The sequence below is a fragment of the Electrophorus electricus genome, chromosome 1, assembly GCF_041902795.1.
Source record: "Electrophorus electricus isolate QZ-2024a chromosome 1, ASM4190279v1, whole genome shotgun sequence".
In the NCBI taxonomy this organism is placed as follows: Eukaryota; Metazoa; Chordata; class Actinopteri; order Gymnotiformes; family Gymnotidae; genus Electrophorus; species Electrophorus electricus.
In genome coordinates this window covers 16,205,173-16,212,831 of record NC_137497.1, presented here as the reverse complement: position 1 = coordinate 16,212,831, position 7,659 = coordinate 16,205,173, and the positions used below count along the sequence as shown (strand labels likewise).

At 39.8% G+C, this 7,659-nt stretch overlaps 1 long non-coding RNA gene across 2 annotated transcripts; it reads right to left on the bottom strand.

The window, feature by feature from the left end:
• Window positions 1-359: 359 nt before the first annotated feature.
• Window positions 360-7,147, bottom strand: LOC118241412 (uncharacterized). 2 transcript variants are annotated; one of them, XR_014123037.1, is made up of 4 exons: window positions 7,001-7,147; window positions 1,426-1,487; window positions 834-903; window positions 360-681 (listed from the first exon to the last, which is right to left on the bottom strand). It is a non-coding gene; the product is annotated as an uncharacterized LOC118241412 (long non-coding RNA). The 2 variants fall into 2 exon arrangements; XR_004776066.2 differs by lacking the exon at window positions 7,001-7,147 and adding an exon at window positions 3,217-3,247.
• Window positions 7,148-7,659: the final 512 nt, after the last annotated feature.

The window sequence follows — 7,659 nt, the reverse complement described above, 5'->3', positions numbered from 1 at the left end:
ATTATATCACCTGATATAATGACCTAAATAACTGTTGCAGCTAGGATTAGTAAGCACAACATCCAAACAGTGTCACCTGAAGTCCAGGTTTACCATGCTCTGTGTTGTGGCCTTGACAGTATGCATAAGTGAACAGTACCATTAGGTGCACTAAGCCTAGTGGGTTAATTTGGCCTCCTGTTTCTCATGTGACGTTGGAGTGTGAGGTTGGCTGACTGACTCTCTCCGACGGGTCACATCAATCCAAACTTTCACTTTCATTGCACATCTCCCATCATTAGGTGCTGCACCGGGCCACATGAAACCCATCCAGGGGAGTAGGTGCCATGCACAAAGTCATACACACACACACACACAGTCTAAAGTTTATTCGATGTAGCAATTTTGTGTAAGTGCCATTGTCGACCTTAGTTCACATTTCTCTCTATAATAAATGACTGCAGCATGCAATGTGATAGATGAGGTCCAGGGTTACAGGCAGCCCTGCAGGCCCGACAGGGACTCATCACTGGGATCAAACTCAGCTCAATCTCCTGCCCTGTACACACCTCCAGTGGCCAGCCAAGTTTTGATCAACACAAAGCACACACAGCACCCAAGCATAGTATGAGGAAATGTTTGACTGTGAAGGACAACACCTCCTTAATCAGCCCGTAATGTAGCATCAGCAAAACTCTACATCTAAGGGAAGAGAATAAAAGAAAAGAAAAAGAAAAAAGACAAAAGGTTATATACAGCAAACTTGTAGTGTTACCATCTGAACATGATGCACATATAACAAGTTTAAAAGCAGTTTGTGAGAATTTCAAATCACTTCTTCTCATGTCAAGCACCTTTGTGTTTGTTCTTTCCAGCAGGATGGATGTCATGTTTTCTGTTGGAGGCTGTTCACCTGTGACTCCTCTGTAAATCCCGAAAGAATAGGACTTAAGAATAATGTGAGGTCTTTCACTTCTGTCGTGCCAATCTCCTAGGTGTAGGTTCCACTAGGTTTTGCTGTTATTCTTTATATCTATGAAATACTTGTTAGATAGAACTACATATATGCATTAGTTGGGGAAAACAGTACAGTCTTTGGTAAATGTAGCTTTAAAATTGTCATGTAGCTTATGCCAGGCATAAATCAAGCATTCACGTATATGCCAACCATTCATGAAAATATTCAACCATGTTCCTGCATTGACCAATGGAGCCCATGAGATGAAACTGGAAAACACAGCAGGCATCGATCTGCAAATCAATTCTTCTTTATATAAAATAGGATAAAGCATGCGTTTCCATTGGACTTCCATTACATTTCCAAGGAGTCATCGCTACGGAAATGCATTTGTGGTTAATTACGTGCGCTTAATTGAAAACGTAGCAAAAGAAGAGCCTTTCTAAAGAATATACATAAAGCCCAAGAGAGAAAAAACAATTATTTACATCAAAGTTGGAGCTTGATTCACACTCCACACCCACTACGGTTGCCAGGAAGACCCATCGCGCTGCAAATACATAAAGCACATTCATCAAAATGACAACACAACCCGGTGCAAATTCAGAAAACTTACACAACTTCAGAAATGCTGCAAATCCAGTCACAACACAATGGAAGTTTGCCACAACAACAGAATGGCTGTTTGCAGAGGACACGGGGAGGAGATGGACTTCTGAGATCAGTGCCAAGTCTTTTGGAAGTGAAAAGTAAGTTTTTTGGTTACCATGGTTTTATTATGATATACGTGATACAGAACGAAAGACCGACCTATTCATGCATATGCTAGGCTGTAGGCAGCCTTAAAAATGATGATTAAAATCCAAAATACTTACAATTAGATTGTTATTTATTTGAAATCACATTTTGTATGCATGTAGCTATAAACATCACACTTCAGATAAGATAAGAACAAGATAGTTGACCAGCATGAGCAATAACCAAACTGGTCGACCAGTATAATCAGATTTGACCAGTATGACCCTGCTGATTATACTGCTTGAATAGCTTGGTCAAGTTGTTTATGCTGCTGGACCCACTGTCCAGTTGGAAATTATAGCTAAACCATCAAACTTGAACCAAAACATAGCCTTTGCTGGTCTACCAGTTTAATCAGCTGGTTTAACTGCATAAGGTACATCTATTGCCTGGGTGTCCAGCTTTTCAACTATCTTGACCATCATTGACCAGATTAGTTCATCTGACAGCAGCAAATTAGCTGGATTTTGTAGCTAGGGCTGTAGCATGCCTGTTACTGAGGTCCAGTTTACCATAGATATATACAAATCTAACAGTGCAAGCATAATAACAGAAAAGTAATAACCTAATTTAGGTATTTAAATAAAAAATTATAATTCATGAAAGAGAATGTCCCCACAATTTGCACATTCTAAAGACATCACCTGTTCATTGCAGCATGTTTGGTCAGCGTAATCTCAAGAGAGAGATAGTATTTGCTAACCGTCAAAATGATTTATTGCCTGATTTGATTGATTAACTTGACAACGGTGGCCATAAACATCCTCTCAAGCTCCGCCCTCCTCCTGGTCGTTGCAGTGCCCTTCGGTCCTCCTTGGCCCAGGCTAAACAGCCTCAGGCCTCCCCCAAGAAATTTCTGGGGGTGTTCCCATCCGCTTTCGGAGAAGACCCGGACAGCAGTCGCTGTCCTCTCCCCAATGCAGGGTGGGGGTGCCTACAGACCTCCTGCTAGGAAATCCCTTTTTTGCCGCGGAAGCTTGCATCCTGTGTATGTTGGTCATTCTGTAACGTGGTAGCCTAAGTGCCGAAGGGCTTGAAGCAGGATGCACAGACTTCCTCGACATGGACGAATATTTATTCCAACACAACATAAAGGACAAATGTGGCACTCGCGTGAAAACAAACAATGAACATGAGCACACTAAACGCTAATGATTTTTAACATTTAACATGATAATTAAACAAACAGTCAAGCCTCGATACATAGTTACAAACACGCTACACTAACAATGACCAACACACTGCCAGCTTGACATGAGTTTAAATACACAGACAAGACGAGGTACAGGTGTGTGCAGGCGTGGCCACAAACATCCTCCCAAGTCATGAGGTGGGCCAAACCCCGTGACTCGCAGGAGACGAGCGTTCTGTGACACTTCAAAATAGTTTTATTGACTTTAAAAAAAATTATTTAATTGAGAAATAATCAAGTGATTAAAGTGAATAAAAGTTATTATTATTAGTCTTAAATGAGTACGTACCACCCAGTTTTTAATGTTCACTCTGCTCCGCTGCCAGTCATGTACTGATACTCAAACACGCATATGGGTCTCAGTTGTGTGTCTCTCTCTCTCTCACTCACCCATTTACTCACCCATCCCACTCTCTCCCATTGGCTGATTCTCTAAGAAGTCACACCTCCTCACAAGTCCTCCCACTACCATGCAGTAAACACTTTCTGACAAAATTGATATAAGGTGTCCTTCTGCCTAAAATCAAACTCCTCCAAGAGTCAGGACTAGGCCAGAAAGATCAAATTTTGCCACCTTTTTTTCCCTACCCAACCAACCGGTCTGACCAATCCTGTGCAGCGTGCAACTCCTCCCACAAAACCAGACCCTCATACCCGCTCATTCAAGTTTAGTTGTACCCCCGATGTTTGAGTAGGAATCATTATTTCATTATTAAATAATTATTTCAATGTGATTAAAGAAAATTAAAGTTTTCAGTCTCATACACCAGCTTTTCTCCACTTTCTCTGTCTGTTCAGTGTCCTCTCTGACACACACTCTGCAGTGAGAGGTCATTGATTGATTGATTGATTGATTGATTGAGAGAGAGAGAGAGAGAGAGAGAGAGAGAATCACACACACACACACACACACACACACACACACACACACACACACACACACCTCTCCACATCTTATCTGCCATATGTACTCAAACAGGGCAATAAGCAAACTTTTCAGAAAACATCACAAAGTTTTCTTTTTTTTTTTTTTTCTCTGATCTCTATAAGTTTTAGCACACAAGGTTTTTGTCCGTTATCACACGTTGTACTCTTACCACTTTCAGTGCATTCCACAACTGAGAGAGGTGTTGGAGGGAGGGACGTAATTTACAACTTTTATCCAAAAACCATCTCTTTCCCCACCAACTTTTTCTTAAAGCCGTATATTCAGTACTTCACTCCTTTAGGTCACAGCCGTAATTGTAAGCGATACATCTGAAAGCTTTGCCAAGTAGTTCGAACGAACATGTCCATGGATCAACCGTTATCCATTTTTTAAATAATTCTGTTCTATGTATTTCTATAGTTTCCGACATTCACTTTCTTGACTCTGAGGAGAGAATTGCCGACCAAGTTAATTTCTTATTTGTGAACTTTTATACATTTGTTCTGTTTACATTTTTTGTTACCTTTTATTTGCAGATATGAGGACACAAGCTGATGAAACAGTTCATATATCGAATGAGTTATTACAAGATAATCTTTTTTAGAGTGCGTCTACCATATGTTAAAACTCCGCTTTATGTCTAAAAGGTTATGCAGTGCGTTAATTTGTCACACAGAGGCAGAGGGGGTGAATCCCTCTACCATCATCCACTATTCATCGAGCCCTCCGGCGGAGCTCACAAATATTTCACCTCGTACGACTGGCAACGTCTATAGAAACGTATACAGAGGTCACTGTGGCTTATAAGATACATCTAAATATCTCTATGCCTATTCACGCTGTTCAACCACACTAACCTGTAGGCCACCATCTCCACATAAGTATATTAAGTAAGTAAATTTACGTAAGTAAATTTTCTTTAATCACAATAATACTATATATGATATATATCAATTTTTGTCAGAATGCATTTTCTGCATGATAGGGTGACGACTTTTGAGGAGGTGTGACTTCTTAGAGAATCAGCCAATGGGAGGGAGTAGGATGGGTGAGTGAGTGGGTGAGTGAGAGAGAGAGAGAGAGACACACACAACCAAGACCCATAGGCATGTATGAATATCAGTACATGACCGGCAGCTGAGCAGAGCAGTCATCAAAGACTGGGTGGAACGTAATCGTTTAAGACTTGTAACTTTTATTAACTTTAATAACCTGAATATTTCCCAATTAAATATATATTTTTAAGTCAATAAAACTATTCTGAGGATCCCTCATTGTGTTTTAATGTATTTTCATATAATATTGCCACATCATAAATCATATAATAATAATAATAATAATAATAATAATAATTATATATATATATATATATATATATATATATATATATATATATATATATATATATAATATTAATAACAATAAATAGATATTAAATATGTGGAGGGGGCAAATCAAATCAAGCAATAAATAATTTTTTGACAGTTTGTAAATTCCATTACATAATGAACTAACCTATAACTCACTTACTCTAGTTAGTACACTGAGAGCACATTATCAGACTATATTCAATATTATATTACGTTACATAATGAAATAACCTATAACTTTGCCATCAAGGTTCACTTTCATCATATTAACCCTAAGACATCACAAGAAGTCAGCTGCACACAGCTCTTCACACGCCACAGACTAACAACACACTGCTCTCCACACAACAAAGACTAACTGGAAATTCAGGCAGAACCCTCTTAACTTCTCCAGTACTGAACGTCGTTCTTCTTCAACCTGAACTGCGCTGAGCAGAACTGCGTCCGTCACATCATCAGTTTTTCATACATAACTTAGCCAGCTAGCTGCGGATCACAACACACAATAAACACACCTGAAAATGTCCTGCTGTGTAAACTAACTAGTATTTATGAACATGGGACACTGTGCAGCTGGAGCCACTGTTGCATTAGCTGTAGTCACCAGTGTGTAACACAGATGTTAACAAACAGCGCTGAAGGCACAAACGTGAGCTGGACACTGAAGGACTGTAGGACACATGAACGCTAACTAGCTAATAGCAGAAAGCTAACAAGCCTGCTAGCTAATGCCTGCCCTACGCTTCAGTTCAATCTTTGGCAAACTCCACATCTAAAGACACATTTACCTTTACGTATGCACCTATTAACCCGTCATTACAATATTTAGGATAATTTCACTGAGTATCTGTTCAAAAATAGCTAACATTTCTTACCTGCGCGCTGAGTTGTCCTGTTGGACGCATCGTAAGCAGATATTACGCTGCCCTCACAGAGCTCCATGAAGTGAGAAACCTCACACTGTAAAGTGTCTGTTAATCATTTAAACTGAAACAACACGTTTCCTAAACTTTTTAGTTGGAATACAGTGTTGTATTTTTAAATTTCAAAATCAAGACTTGAAGTTTCAGTTTTAAAAATGAGTTTATTTTCAAAATAATAAAACTATTTGGCCGGATGTGGCTCAATCTCAGGAAACATTGAAGCTATGGATTAACCATGAGGAACTATGGTGCCGCTGCAATACGCGCTATGGCCACTACATTTAGCTGACACTTTTATCCAAAGCGACTTACAGTTATGACTGATTACAGCTTGAGCAGTTGAGGGTTAAGGGCCTTGCTCAGGGGCCCAACAGTGACAACTGGTGGGGCTTTACCCAGCAACCTTCCAATTATAAGTCCTTACCTTATCCACTGAGCTACCACTGCCACATGGTCATCTTGCACTCAGGACATACAGACTATTGGGAGTTGTGCATTAAGCGTTTGAGGCTTATGTTTTAAGTGTGAGGAAATGCAGAATAAAAAGAGTTGAACTTAATACACATTATGGCCACTAGATGGAGACAGTATTCCTCTTTCTCGTCAACAATGAGAGCTTGTTGGCATCAGTGAGTGACTTTAGATAAAGTAGCTTGTAGGTTCTAAATTCTAAATTACATCTAGAAACAACAACTTACAACCTTTACTGTGTCATAACACACACACACACACACACACACACACACACACACACACACACACACACACACACACACTAACTTTAATATAAAATATACACACTCCAGTCTATAAAAGTGCTATATACAATAAATATTGTACTTGTATACTTACTTACTATTTACCACTGCCTGATTAAAAAGATGCCCTCACACTCTCTCACACTTGTCTTTTATGTTGGCCATTCGGTCTTTCCTTTATCTCAGAACGGTGTCCATTAAACACTCAGTACTTCACTCCCATTCCAGTCTAACTCCTCCTTGTCAGGGAAACATGACGATATTGTGGATGTTACTTCACTCTGGCCCCAGAGCTAAAATGCTAACAGCTCCCCTGAGGTGTTCAGCCCATGGTTCAGAGTCAAAAGATAACAACCAGACCTGCTGAACTGGTTTCTGGTAATGAAAACTGCTGTGGGCAAATTACAAACTGTTATTCAGAACTTGAACTGAAGCTAAATCCTAGGTGCTTATTATTTGTACCCCTCCAATGTCTCTCTCTCCATCTCTCTCTTTCTGTACCCCCATGTCTCTCTCTCTCTCTTTTTCTCTCTCTCTGTCTGTCCCCATCTCTCTCTCACACACACATGTGACAGCAGCACTACACCCTGATGGATCTCTCTCTGTCTCACACAGCACATGTTGATAGAAAGTGTTTCATTCTTTCTTGAACTCAAGCATCTAAACTGCTTTCTGGTGATGACAACTGGTTGTGTCTGAGTTCCAAACAGAACCTAAACAGAAAAATCCCCTGTAAGAATGAATACCTACACT